This window comes from Lissotriton vulgaris, chromosome 3_2, assembly GCF_964263255.1.
Source record: "Lissotriton vulgaris chromosome 3_2, aLisVul1.2, whole genome shotgun sequence".
NCBI classification, from domain to species: Eukaryota; Metazoa; Chordata; class Amphibia; order Caudata; family Salamandridae; genus Lissotriton; species Lissotriton vulgaris.
The window spans coordinates 271,707,935-271,721,662 of NC_141690.1; positions in this window are offsets into that span (position 1 = coordinate 271,707,935).

Consider the following 13,728-nt stretch of genomic DNA (forward strand, 5'->3'; position numbering starts at 1 on the left):
CTCAGAACCTGTGCCCTCTCGAAATCCCTTTGCAAAGTATCCCAGATGTAGGAGGGATAGTGATACAGATGGAACCGGGACAGACAGTAAGGCCAGTGAAAAGGACGGGTTTTGCAGACCCAAACCTACAGTTCCGAATTATCAGCCGTTCGGAGAAGATCCTCCGCGGCTGGTCACTCCGACCGCTCCGAATATTTATCCGTCCCTAGTACCCCAGGTATTGCATGACAAATCTACTGGAAAGGTATTGGGAGAAAAAGAGAGAGAGGTCCTGACTAAACAGCGAGATGAATTAATTCGAACCATTACCCAAATGCAGCCCCATCCTGATTCCTTGACTATTCCTGTAACCATTGGTCCAGCTATTCCTTTGTATAAAAATGACATGACCGGTCCCCAGCCTCCTGTTTTCCCCTCGATGCTGCCTACTTCTAGCATTTTGACTTCGAAAAAGGAGATATTCATAGATGAAGATCAAGAGAGTGAGTGTGAATCGGGGAGCTTGATGGATCTGCCCATAAGGGAATCAAGGGCCAGCATAATAGGGACTAGAAGTCAACCCAGACCAAAGGAGGTGGGAATTGAAAGTGCAACGGGAATTAGGAGTGCTACTTTAGTTTCCCCTGAAGAACTAGATAGATGGACAAAGGAGCTAGAGAAGGAGGCCACTCCCCAACCTAAAGCCTTGGAAATATATAAATTGAGAATAGAAATAGAAGAAATGATGGCTGGGAACTTAGGGGTTGAGCGCCTAAGCTCGTATAACGAAGAAGAGTTGCTGTTTATCAGTAAATATCTGACCCGGAACGCTAGGTCGCTCCATGAAAGGATAATGGATACAGCGGAAGAAATGGGAATAGATGTTAGTCGCTCCAAAATCCTTCAGAAACCTTACAGAGTGGATTTTTCAGACAAAGATTTAGAAAGCCTGAATGTAATGGGAAAACAGATCCAAGTAAAAGAATTGTTGAAACTCCTGCAGAAATGGGGCGAGGTGGGGAAGTGGAGAACCCGGTGGGCAAAGAAAAAGGAAAGCAGCAGGGCTGGGTCAGTGACTTCGGAACTCTTATTAAAGGAAGTAACACCAGCCGAAAAATTGTGCCCCATGAGGGAGGTCCCGGGAGGAAAATATGTCCATGTCCCTTGGTCCCGACAGGATATTGTGTCATTTACAAATGACTTCCCGAAATTACGGGAGAAGCCTGTTGATTGGTACAGGCAGGTAGAGCGCTTCATAAAAGTTCAGAAATGTCTGCTGAAAGACTTGGATGGGTTTTTCGACATTGTGGTCCCTGTAGATCTGTGGACCGACTGTAAAATTGAAATTGATTGGCCCAGTGAGGAATTTCCCAGAGATGAGAAAACAGGTGCGCCTGCACCTGAAGTAATGAGGAAGTATGATCAAGTCATACAATATCTCAAGAAAAAGGTTCCCGCAAAGGAAACAGACTGGACCCGAATAGATAGAACCACCCAAGAACGTGATGAAACTGTTCACTCCTACTATGAAAGGTTACTGCAAGTGTTTAAAACATACAGCGGTATCGACAATGTGGACCTGAAAGACATGACCCATTTCAGTTACAGGTTTGTGCTAGGATTAAGGCCTGAAATTTCCCAATGGATTAGGGACAATAAAATCAGTTGGCAGGGAGAACCAATAGACGCTGTCCTGAAATATGCAAAATATTGTGAAGATGAAATCGAAAACAAAAGGAAGGCCCTCAAAGAGAAAGTTATGTGGGCACAGGTGAAATTAGCCGAACAGCAAGTAAAACAGTTAAGTAGATTAACTTCTGATAATAATACTCAGAATGCCACTGCTGGGGGAGGAGGGAAGCCCCGCACTAAGATGAGTAGAGAAGAAGCCATGAAGAAATTCCCGTGCCATGGGTGCGGCCAGATAGGGCATTGGAGAGACGAGTGTCCACACCTGCAGGCCGGTAATGCCCCTGTAAATGGTTTAAATCCACAGGTGCCGAGAGAGGGGACGAGAAAGAACCAGCAACAGGTAAAGCTACCCCCAGTGCCTCGCGCTCCTAGACAGAATTTTAAGAATCAGGGTCAGCAGAATGAAAGGGCGGAAGTATGGGAAGTCGAGAGTGAAAGAAACGCAGTCATTCCACAGTATTTGCTAAATGATACATTCCTTTGTGGAGATCAAGATTGACGGGGCCTGAGAGGGGAGGATGAGGAGTGTGTGCTTGGCGCCTCCTTACCGGTAGACCAGACTGGACCATACATTGAAGGAAAGGTTGAAGGAAAAGATGTCACCTTTCTGTTGGACACTGGTGCTACCCGATCTACTGTGAGAACAGTGGATGTTCCTAACCTACCCCTCTCGGGAGAAGCAATCCAAGTAGTGGGAGTCTCAAATCAAATAATAAGTACTCCAGTAACTGAACCCATGGAAATTTCTATAGGGAATTTCAAGGAAATGCACAGATTTGTGGTCTGTGATTCCAGTCCTGTAAACCTGCTAGGACGTGATTTGTTGTGCAAGATGCGTTGTACCATCTATTGCACACCAAATGGTGTCGAAATTCAGACCCCCGATGAAGATGGCCTATACAAACTGATGTTAGTTAGACAAGATGCGGATATAAAGACTTTGACAATTGAAGATTTACCTGAAGAGCTCCAATTAAGAGTAGTACCAGAAGTGTGGGATTTCACAGGAAAAGATGTAGGCCTGATGGCAAATGTGGACCCAGTTAAAATAGCAATAAAAACGAATGCTATATACCCCAAAACCAGACAGTATAAGATGAGTGCAGAAGTGAAAGCAGGAGTGGCGACTGAAATTACCCGGCTGCTCGAAGCCGAAATCATAGAAGAAGTGATGAGCAGCCCCTGTAACTCGCCTATCATTGGGATCAAAAAGCCTAGTGGGAAGTACAGGGTAGTGCAAGATCTGCGCAAGGTAAACCAAATTGTCGTACCTTGCTGTCCTATTGTACCCAACCCTGCAGTCATTCTCTACCAGATTCCCTGGAATGCAGAATGGTTCACTGTCATTGATCTGTGCCATGCATTCTTTTCTATCCCATTGCATCCAGAAAGCAAATTCCTTTTCAGTTTTGAATTCGACAGCCATATCTATGTCTGGAATCGTGTCCCTCAGGGGTACACCGAAAGTCCCTCGATTTTTAACCAGATACTGAAAAAGTGCCTTGAATCCCTAGTGCTACCAAGAGAGTCTGTTCTGGTGCAGTACATAGATGACCTGTTAGTGGCATCTAAAACCCAAACTGACTGTGTCACTGACACCATTGCCTTGCTGAATCACCTAGGAAAGGGAGGACATAAAGTGTCGCCTGACAAGTTGCAGTTTTGTAAAAACTCCGTGAAGTATCTGGGGCACCAGATAGAAAAAGGAATCAGGAAAGTAACTACTGAAAGAATCAAAATAATTAGAGCAATGGAACTGCCCAAAACTCAGAAAGAAGTGAGAATGTTTCTAGGAGTTGTGGGTTACTGTAGACAATGGATTGTAGGATTTGCTGCACTGGCCAGGCCCCTGATAAACATGACCAAGAAAGGAGTAGAAGACCCCGTCAGCTGGGACAGTGAAAGCATGAATGCGTGGGTAACATTGAGAAATTGCCTATGTACCGCTCCTGCATTAGGTATGCCGGACTACTCTAAATCTTTTGAACTGTTCTGTGACACCAGAGAAAATTGTGCTCTTTCAGTTCTGACTCAGGAGCACGGTTTAGTTAGACGCCCAGTGGCCTACTTTTCGGCCACCCTAGATCCAGTGGCTGCTGGACTACCGGGGTGTCTGAAGGCAGTTGCTGCTACTTGTGTCAGCCTGGAACAGAGTGAGAACATTGTCATGGGACATCACGTCACTGTATATGTTCCTCATTCTGTTGTAATCCTGCTAACTAGAACCAAGACCCAGTACCTCACACCTAGTCGGCTGACTAAGTATGAAAGAATCCTGATTGGTGCTGAAAACGTCACCATCTCCCGGTGCAATGTCCTAAACCCAGCGACACTGTTACCTGTCCCCCTGGATGTAGAATCAGAAGAAGAAGGGGACCATAATTGCGTTGATCTGACTGAGTTCAGTACAAAGCCCCGTCCAGACATTCGTGAAATAGCATTGCTTGATGGGGAGGTGACAATGTTCGTGGATGGCTCATGTTTAAGACATGAGAATGGGGGCCTGAGTGCTGCCTATGCTGTGGTTACATTGACAAAGACCATAGAGGCATCATACCTGAGCGCGGTGAAATCTGCACAGGTGGCAGAGCTCATCGCGTTAACTAGAGCCTGTAAGAGGGGGAAGAACAAAAGAATAACTGTATACACCGACAGCCAGTATTGTTACGGGGTTGTTCATGACTTCGGCCAGTTGTGGTTGCAAAGAGAATTCATGACTTCCTCCGGCACCCCTATCAGAAATGGAAAAGTGGTGCATAACTTACTGGAAGCTATCCAATTGCCCAAAGAATTGGCTGTGGTCAAGTGTGCGGCTCACAGATCAGGAAATGATGATGTGACCGCCGGTAATAGATACGCTGACCAAATGGCACAGTTTTGTGCACGACATCACATGTCTCTCCAAATTGCATTGTGGAGTGGAAACAGCTGCCAACTTATGTTGTTTGAGAATGTGTCTACGTGGGAGGAACTAAAGGAGTTGCAACAGGCTACAGACAGGCAAGAAAAAGGAAGGTGGGCAGCAAATGAATGCGAGTTGAGAGAGGATGGTGTGGTGGTAAATTCGGCTGGGGTGCCTGTACTGCCTGATAGCTTGGTGGACCCCATGGTCAGAATGATACATGAACCAACACATATGGGAAGAGACGCTATGTGTCGGGTGTTTGAACAAGTGTTCTGTAACTCAAAGTTCAGGAACCAGGCGGAAAGGTTTTGCCAGAGGTGCCTAGTGTGTCAGCAATTTAATGCAGGAAAGAAGACTGTAGTAAAACAGAGTACCATTGGGAAGGCAGTAGGTCCCTTTGTAAGAATGCAGGCAGACTTTGTAACAATGCCAAATTGCAAGGGATATAGATATATCCTAGTCATAGTTTGTCTGTTCTCCAGGTGGGTGGAGGCTTACCCAGCAAAGAAAATTGATGCCTTAACTACAGCTAAGCTATTGCTTAGGGAATTGATACCTAGGTACGGAATCCCAGAGACTATCGAAACGGACCAAGGTGGGCATTTTGCCAACGATGTACTAGAAGAACTCTGTAAAGCATTCAAAATGAAGAAAAGAATACATTGTGCCTACCATCCAGAGGCTTCTGGAGTAGTGGAACAAATAAACGGCACCCTGAAGTCCAGGTTGGGAAAAATGTGTGATTCCACAAAAATGAACTGGATAGAGGCTTTACCCCTTGTGCTGATGAGTTTGAGAAGTATCCCGAACCGAAAGACTGGCCTGAGTCCCCATGAAGTGTTGATGGGAAGAGTGATGCGGCAGGCATGGGTACCCGGACACAAACTGCTAAGCATTTCTGATGATATGGTGCTAGAATACTGCAAGCAGCTGGGTGACCAAGTGCGTTCTCTCTCTCAGCAGATTGGAGAGACAGAAGACGAGTGGCCAAAGACTCCAGCACACAACTTGCGACCAGGAGATTGGGTGGCGTTAAAGAAACACACCCGGAGCAGTTGCCTGAAACCCAGGTGGGGAAAGCCACGACAAGTGATCCTCGTCACTACCACTGCTGTAAAGTGTGCTGGTGTACCGAAGTGGATCCACGCCAGCCACACGAAGCGGGTAGCTGGAGAAGATGCGACTGTAGCTGAAGGCAGCTCAGCTGAGGAGGCTTCCGAAGAGGAGAGTCCAGAACTAGCTGACATCGAACTGCCGAGCACCAGTCGAGACGTTGAATGGTAGCCCGCCGACGACCCGGTTCATGATCCAATACGAACCAGGAAGTATTCCTATTTAGACAGTGAGTGGGATAGTCCAGGTGAGCTAGAAATAGACGAAGCAGATCAGGTCCGCGAGAATCACATCACACCTGATCAGGAAGTAGGCCAAGTAGGGTCAGATCAAGGCATCGAGACTCCTCCTGGAACTCCGGAGTCTGGAAAGGGACAAATAGTAATTAGAGCTGACGTTCATGCAGAAGAAAACGAAGAGATCGAAGCGCATGAACAGGAACAGATAGAAATAGATCAATGTGCTCAGACATCTGAAATAAAATCAACTAAACAGAAAAAGAAAGTGCGGTTTGAATCTGAGCAGGGTCAGACTAGGGACCAGGCAGAAGAGATAGATGAAAGACCTGGAACTAGCCAGTCAGGTAGGGAAACAGAAGTGCCACAACAAAAAGTAAAAAGAGTGCACGAAGAAGGGCAAGTTTCCTCAACTACTGGAAGGAAAGGAGGCAGAAGTGCACCTCGATACGTAAAAAGACTGAGGCTCAGGCTAAAGACAGCCGCAGACCACGACAAAGACCGAAAAAGGGCTCAAAGTGAAAGAAGGACAGCCCAAGGAAAATCGCTGAGAAAGAGCGACAGAATAAAGAAACAGAGCAAACAATATCGAAGCCCTGAGTGGACTTACTATGTGTTGGAAGAAATAGACGAACCACACCACAGTGGCAACAGTGAAGACGAGTCCATTGCTGATCGGAGCTCTGACGAAGACCCTCCTTGAGAGAGCCCAGAAGTAAACCTCTGGTACAAGGAAACAAAGAGGGGTAGCGAAAGCCACCTGTAAGCTAAAATGTCTGATCCGAGTGTCTCTGTGAGATCCAGATGTGGGTGTCTAAAAACTTGCTGTAAAGTATGCTTATGTAGCGTAGCTGTGCTAATAGTAATATGGATAGGACTAACAATCTTCTTACCATTTATGATAAGTAAGAATCCTAACCTTTCCCCTACTGAACCTGAGGCAGTAGATGTAGGGGCTGACCCGACTGCAGAAACACCACGAAGCTTAGAAAGACGCGACAAGCTAGTAGGCTTGACACACACACGACCTAAATTAGAAGCATCAGATGAGGATGGACTACATTTTCACAAAATGAAAAACAGGACACATCTAAATGTCTTTGCTAACTTGTTAGTGCATTACGTAGAAGCTATGGAAATAGAGGACTGCTATGTCTGCATGAAGCTACCTACCTCAGTAGCTGAAGGTGTGACATATCATCACCTACCGTTAACCTATGGAATTTCCTGTAGTATTTTAGCTAGCTTGTTCTATAGAAGCACCTTGCAATATTATTATTCCAATGATGACGTAGTTTTTTCTGAACTTCCTGTTAGAAAACACTTGAACCGTGTACATACTACAAGTGACGTGACCCGTTATATGGGAGAATATTTTCTGACTATAGGTAATATAGATTTAAATGAAGCAAGAGAATCTAATCTGACCTGTTCTCTGCAAGAGCAGGAAAAGATGTTCATAAAGATGGCAGACAGAAGGAGAGAAAAGTTTCAAAAGAAAGCAAATGACGAGAAAGATAGAGTCCCTAGGTGGGCTGAACACATGGACAACACCTCGCAAGGCGAAGCTAATCCTGCCTTGTTGCTGGATTTTGAACGAAAAGGGAAACTTTGTATCCATAGGGAAAAGACAGAGTACTATAACAATGAATTCATCGGTTCCAGCGAATGTGAACATAATTACAAGGTAATTGGAGGTTGGGGTTTCAAAAATGGGTCAGAACCTGTGTTTCCCGGAATATATTATATATGTGGGAACAAGGCGTATTTCAAATTGCCGGATCACTGGTATGGAAGCTGCTACTTTGGCATTGTTTTCCCGAAAATATACCATGTGAATAATGCAGCTGGAAGCGATGAAGAAACTAATGGCTTAGTGCGTAGTAAGCGCGAAAGTGTAGGTGAAGTTATAGGTGATATTTTCAGTGCACTGATACCTGGAATGGGGGTAGTTCTGAACACCCATAGAATCTGCAAATTGTCTACAGTAGTGGACCGGTTATCAACGGACACTGCTGCTGGATTCCTGCTGGTCAATACTGAAATGGTTGCGATCAGATCAATGGTTTTACAAAACCGTCTTGCCCTTGACACCCTATTAGCAAAAGAGGGCGGAGTCTGTAGAATGCTGAAAGCGCAACATTGTTGCACTTACATTCCTGACAAAAGTATCGAATTAAAGCAATATGTGAAGAACATAACTAATTTGGAAAAGGAACTCAAACCATTGGAGGTTGACAGTGCCTGGACGAGACTGACTGGAGGTCTCTCCTCTATAGGTAGTTGGTTTGCTAACCTAGGTAGAAACCTGTTGTGGAAAATAGTGATGCCAATAATTATGATAGGTGTAATTATATTGATTATTTTTATCTGCTGCAAATGTCAGAAGTGCAAAAGGAAATACACAGTAAATCAGAGAGGGGTGAAAAGAAATATTGATGAACTGGAATTAGAAGAGGTGAAGAATTCCATCTATAAAAAGGCGAAAAATCACCACTCTCATAGAGAAGCTGAAAGAAAACTGAACAATAAATTTATTGAAATTGACATGAGTGATGTGGATGAATGAGAAAAAGTTGGCATCTGTTTCCATTATGTAGTGATGATAGTAAATATCATCAAAGAGGGGATTGATGGAGCAAGGATTTGCACGTGAAGCGCCTTGCCCCGTGCAAGAACCTCGCCAAATGTATAACCTTACTAAAAATCATTATTGTAGTTTATTACACGTTTTTCCAAAAACGCGGGTGTCCCCGGATGCTTGCCTGTATGTTTTTTTCCATATTAACGAAGCTTGCGCTAAGGAAAATGGCTGCTTCGCTAAAATTCAGTCTGCGCATGCGTCGGTCATACCCATGTGATGTGACGCACTCGCATTCTGGAGGGAGTTCTGTGCACATGCGCATTGTTGCTAAAATGGCCGCTTGACTCTCACCACGCTCTCTGCTATTGCTGCTGCTTCAGCCTATCTATCTTTTCGCACTAAAAACCTTAATGCTATAGTCATTATAAAGTAAGGGTGGGATAAGATTTTTTCATGGTATACAGTGTGATCATTTTATATGTGATTTTAATTTGTTTTCGCTTACTTTTCATGTACCGCGTCTTTGTGGGCTGGGGCATACATGAGCGACGCCATGCTGAGGCTCCTCTGAACCCCGTCACGTGACTGGGAAAAATCCAAACTGCGCAGAAGCTGAACAAAGCCAGCTGGCTCCTGAAGCAAAATGCGCCTGGGAATCCAGCACCCAGTGTGGACAATCACCTTGAATTTAACAAACTTGTTGCAACTGTCTTATGCGCTCATATTTTCTGTTGTACTCTATGGATGGGAACGTGAACCCGGGGGGCGGGTGTATAAAATTGCATATTAAGTATGAGAAAGTGGAATTCTAGGAGGTGGTAATGACCGCACCACCTCTCCTGACCAATCATAATATGGGAAACTGTCACTGGCAACATTAGTGGGTGGTCTGAGGGTCCCCAAAACAGTATAATTGCCCTAGTTTAGCTTAGGAAAATTGTCCGACTTGTCCGAGTAGCAGACCTGTCACTGACCCTACGATCTCAATAGGTGTCCAATCTGAAAGTGCTGCGGAGCACTTTGTCCATATTTTCCACAAGCTCCTAAGGGGTGGAAATTCCTAAGTGCTGGCGAAGCACTTTGCTGGGAGATTCGAAAATCCAATCGGGGTTTCTGGCGGATTACTTGCAGAGAGGGGTAACGCAGGCGTTGCTGTCCGAAGCTGTGGGTGTTGGTCGTTCCCTGGGAGGCCCAGTCCTTTGACCCGAACCTGAGGGGTATCCTGTCCTGATCTGTCCGTGGGTTGTACCTGTTCGCATTCTGGTGTTCCTTTTCCGAGGGTCCTTGTCCCCGTCTTCCCATCTGACCCGTGGCCAGGGTTAGACTTCAAATCTGAATTAGGTAAATATTGCTTGTGGGTTTGCGTAGTTTCTATAACCTGTTTTCTCTCTCTCCTTTCTCTCTTTCGTATGATCTATTAAAGCACTATTACCTGTGATATTGCTCTATTGCCGTTGCTGATTTAGTTTGGTTCCTTCTCTCTCCCCCTCCCTTTAGGAGCTCATTGTGTTTACCATAAATAATAGTATGTTCCCGTTTTTCCCTTTCCTTTAGTTGATTGCAGTGAACTTAGAAAGAATAGTTTAAGGATTAAGTACATGTTTAGGTCCCAACCTTATACCTCGTGTCCTAGTATAACGTTGCCGTGATTAGTTCTGTTTCGAACCCTACCTCTAGTTTTCCCATATATCTTAATGGTCGTAATTTTCTTTGTGCAAAGCTACCTTTTGATGTTGATATTAATGTTTGACATAGTGTTCGGCATATCGCTTATTGTCTTGGCATCTTCCTTTTGAATTTCATATAAAGTATCAAAACTTCATCAGGTGTCTGTGGTCATTTTACAGAAAGTGGATAAAATATATGGACGTAAAGAAATGTTTTAAGGTCCTGTCTACTATTTTCCCTTTTAGCTCTAGGTCCATCGAAAGTTTGTGCCTGTGGTAAGTCAGGTGCATGGTAAGCAGAGGTAATTCTGAACCATTGATTACTCATAGGAGCGTGCCAGGATCTCACCCGGTTCACGAGAATCACTGATTGAAACTAAATGCACGCCGGGGCCCAGTGCGTGTAAGAAATTGGTGACCCGGGTGAACTGCGCGCTCTATCAACATCACTCATGACATGCAGATAACATCATAGGCCAACATAGAGGGGAAAGGCCTCTCATTACATATAGGAGAGGGAGAAACCTACGAGATATCCTCATGAAAGGAGACATTAGCGATAACAATAAACAACACATACAAGGTTTGACAGGTTTCTACCTCTGTGGTCACTGCCGAGCATGCAAACAAAGCTATATGGTAAAACAAGTCGATATCCCAGGATACCCTCATCCTAGAAAGATCAAACAATTTTTGACATGCATCTCCACGTATGTTGTGTATGTCTTGGAATGTCCATGTCTTAAGAGATACGTGGGAAGCACGATCTGCATGGCTAAGAAAAGGGTACAGGAACATCTCAGAGCCATTACCCATGTAGATGTACTCTACCCCATTGCAAGACATTTCTAAGAATGCCATCAATCTGATACCTCCCTATTGAGATTTTTTGTGGTAGAACAGGTTAACATCGGAAGAAGAGGGGGCAATAGGTTGTTGGCATTGAGAAAACGTGAATCAAGGTGGATTATGAACCTCGAGACCAAGTTACAGGGGGGCCATAACCTTGATGAGGAATTATCAACTCACTTGCATGAATAGACTAGGAGTGAGATGGAGATATCGACTGAATATGAGACTGAATATGAGACTGGCATATTAAGATTTCTAATACTCTGCTGAATACTGTGAATAACTGCATAATATGATCACAGAATTTTAACGTATGATGTTTTTAATTATGTTTTATGTTACTTTTTTTAGGAGAGACAATCAATTCACTGTCCTGTGCACCTCACTGTCTCCTTCTTCTCTTTTACTTTGGGGATCGAAGACACCACCGTAAGGCTATAGACTTCACAATTTCATGCACTAATTTCTTGCACTAGTCTTCGTAAGTATCCTGGCATGAGAATAGATCTACACAACCTGTTTTAGGTGGCTTCATCTTATCTCATTTGAAATTGTCCTTAAGTTGTTTTCGTTTTGTTGGGAAACCGTTTTTTCGCCCAGAAACTTTTTTCGTTCTATTGGTTTTTCCTGAAGATGGGAAATACTTATACAATATGTACATTGGGAGTAGTAGCCTGGGGTTGAAGATCAGACTCTCCAGGGCGGGGCCGTATGCCCAGCGATAACTTACTCTCAGAATTGGGACGACAGGGCTTTTCGAGGTACTATACCGAGTGGAATGTAATAATCATGTGCATTTATTGGTTTGTTGATGTAAGGTACTATAACGAGTGAAAAGCAATAACCACCTGCTTATGGATTATTGCTTGCGGTTTTACAAATAAGTAGAAGTAAATACTTAATTAGTACTTCTCAGCAAATTGTTTTGAAGTACAATTATAATTTAGAGAACAATGGTGTTACAATGTATTGAGGTACTTCACCACTTAGTAATGGCGGATCGGCAAATGTATCTTGTCATGTGACTTGTAAATCATGCAGCCAACCTTTGTTTGTGTTTATTTAAACATGCCGGTTATGTCGAAGCATTTCGTGTGATCAAGACACAAGTTATTGTCGAAACGCGTAGCGTAATTTTGGGAATAAATACATTTTTCAAGCATACCTGCCTCCGAGTGCGCATTCGCTGTACACAGCAATTTGAAAATGTGATATATATATATATATATATATATATATATATATATATATATATATATATATATATATATTCACACACAAAAGGAAACCCCTTTCGAAGAACTTCGCCACACGAAGATATTTGTTGCAGCTCACTTTATTAGGCAAACAGCCTGCCAGCAGGACCCATCGAAGAGCAGCAAAATAAAACGTTGATGCGAGCCAGACGCGTTTCAGGTTTACCCTTTCTTCAGTGGCTTCTCATACCAAAGGACTGCAAGCGCTGTTGGGAGTGTACTTTTGTTTCCACCACCTGTTCATGTGGGCGTGGCAATCTACATACACTTGTGGGTGATGTAGTCCATCCCAAAGTGTTTCCAAGTGGGTGCTCTTACCGCAGTTTGAAGTGTCCATAATTAATCATAAGCACATCTCCAGGTGGGACCTGCCCTGCTTTGTGGCTGCAAACCGGAGCTTTTGTAAATTGGTGTCCCCCTGTAAAGTCACCAATTCGCCTTCGTTCATTCACGCTAGACACTGCAGTAGCGCCTTAGCTGACTCGCTCACCGTGTGGGCCGTTCTTCGCGACCAGGGAAGGCCGCCTTTAATTCACACACAACAGGAAACCCTTTCGAAGAACTTCGCCACACAAAGATATTTGTTGCAGCTCACTTTATTAGGCAAACAGCCTGCCAGCAGGACCCATCGAAGAGCAGCAAAATAAAACGTTGATGCAAGCCAGACGCGTTTCAGGTTTAGCCTTTCTTCAGTGGCTTCTCATACCAAACGACTGCAAGCGCTGTTGGGAGTGTACTTTTGTTTCCACCACCTGTTCATGTGGGCGTGGCCATCTACATAGACTTGTGGGTGATGTAGTCAATCCCAAAGTGTTTCCAAGTGGGTGCTCTTGCCGCAGTTTGAAGTGTCCATAATTAATCATAAGCACATCTCCAGGCGGGACCTGCCCTGCTTGGAGGCTGCAAACCGGAGCTTTGTTCTTCGAAAGGGGTTTCCTGTTGTGTGTGAATATATATATATATATATACATATATATATATATATACATATATATATATATATATATATATATATATATATATATATATATATATATATATATATATATATATATATATATATATTACCTACTGGCGATAGCCAGTAGGTATATATAGTTAGGATTTTTTCTCTATGGAACTTTTGAAAATTCTATGCCTAATAACTTTGGCGTTTGTGGACGGAATTGGCTGAAATTTTCAGGAAAATGGCACATTTTGTTTCTGAGCAGCTCCTGGAAATTTGGGGGGCGTTTGTCAAGGGGGGGCCGAGAAAAAAGGGGGGTCCCAAAACGCGTTTTTCCCATGTTAATTTCCATAGGGCGGTTGGCCTCACTTTTAGCCCGAACGGCTGAATGGATTTCCACGAAACTTGGCAAAATTGTAGGGACTGTTAGCCCGATGTGCCTTTGCTAGGTCTCAATATATGTGCTTCAGTGGATTTTGAGAAATTAACGTTTAAAAC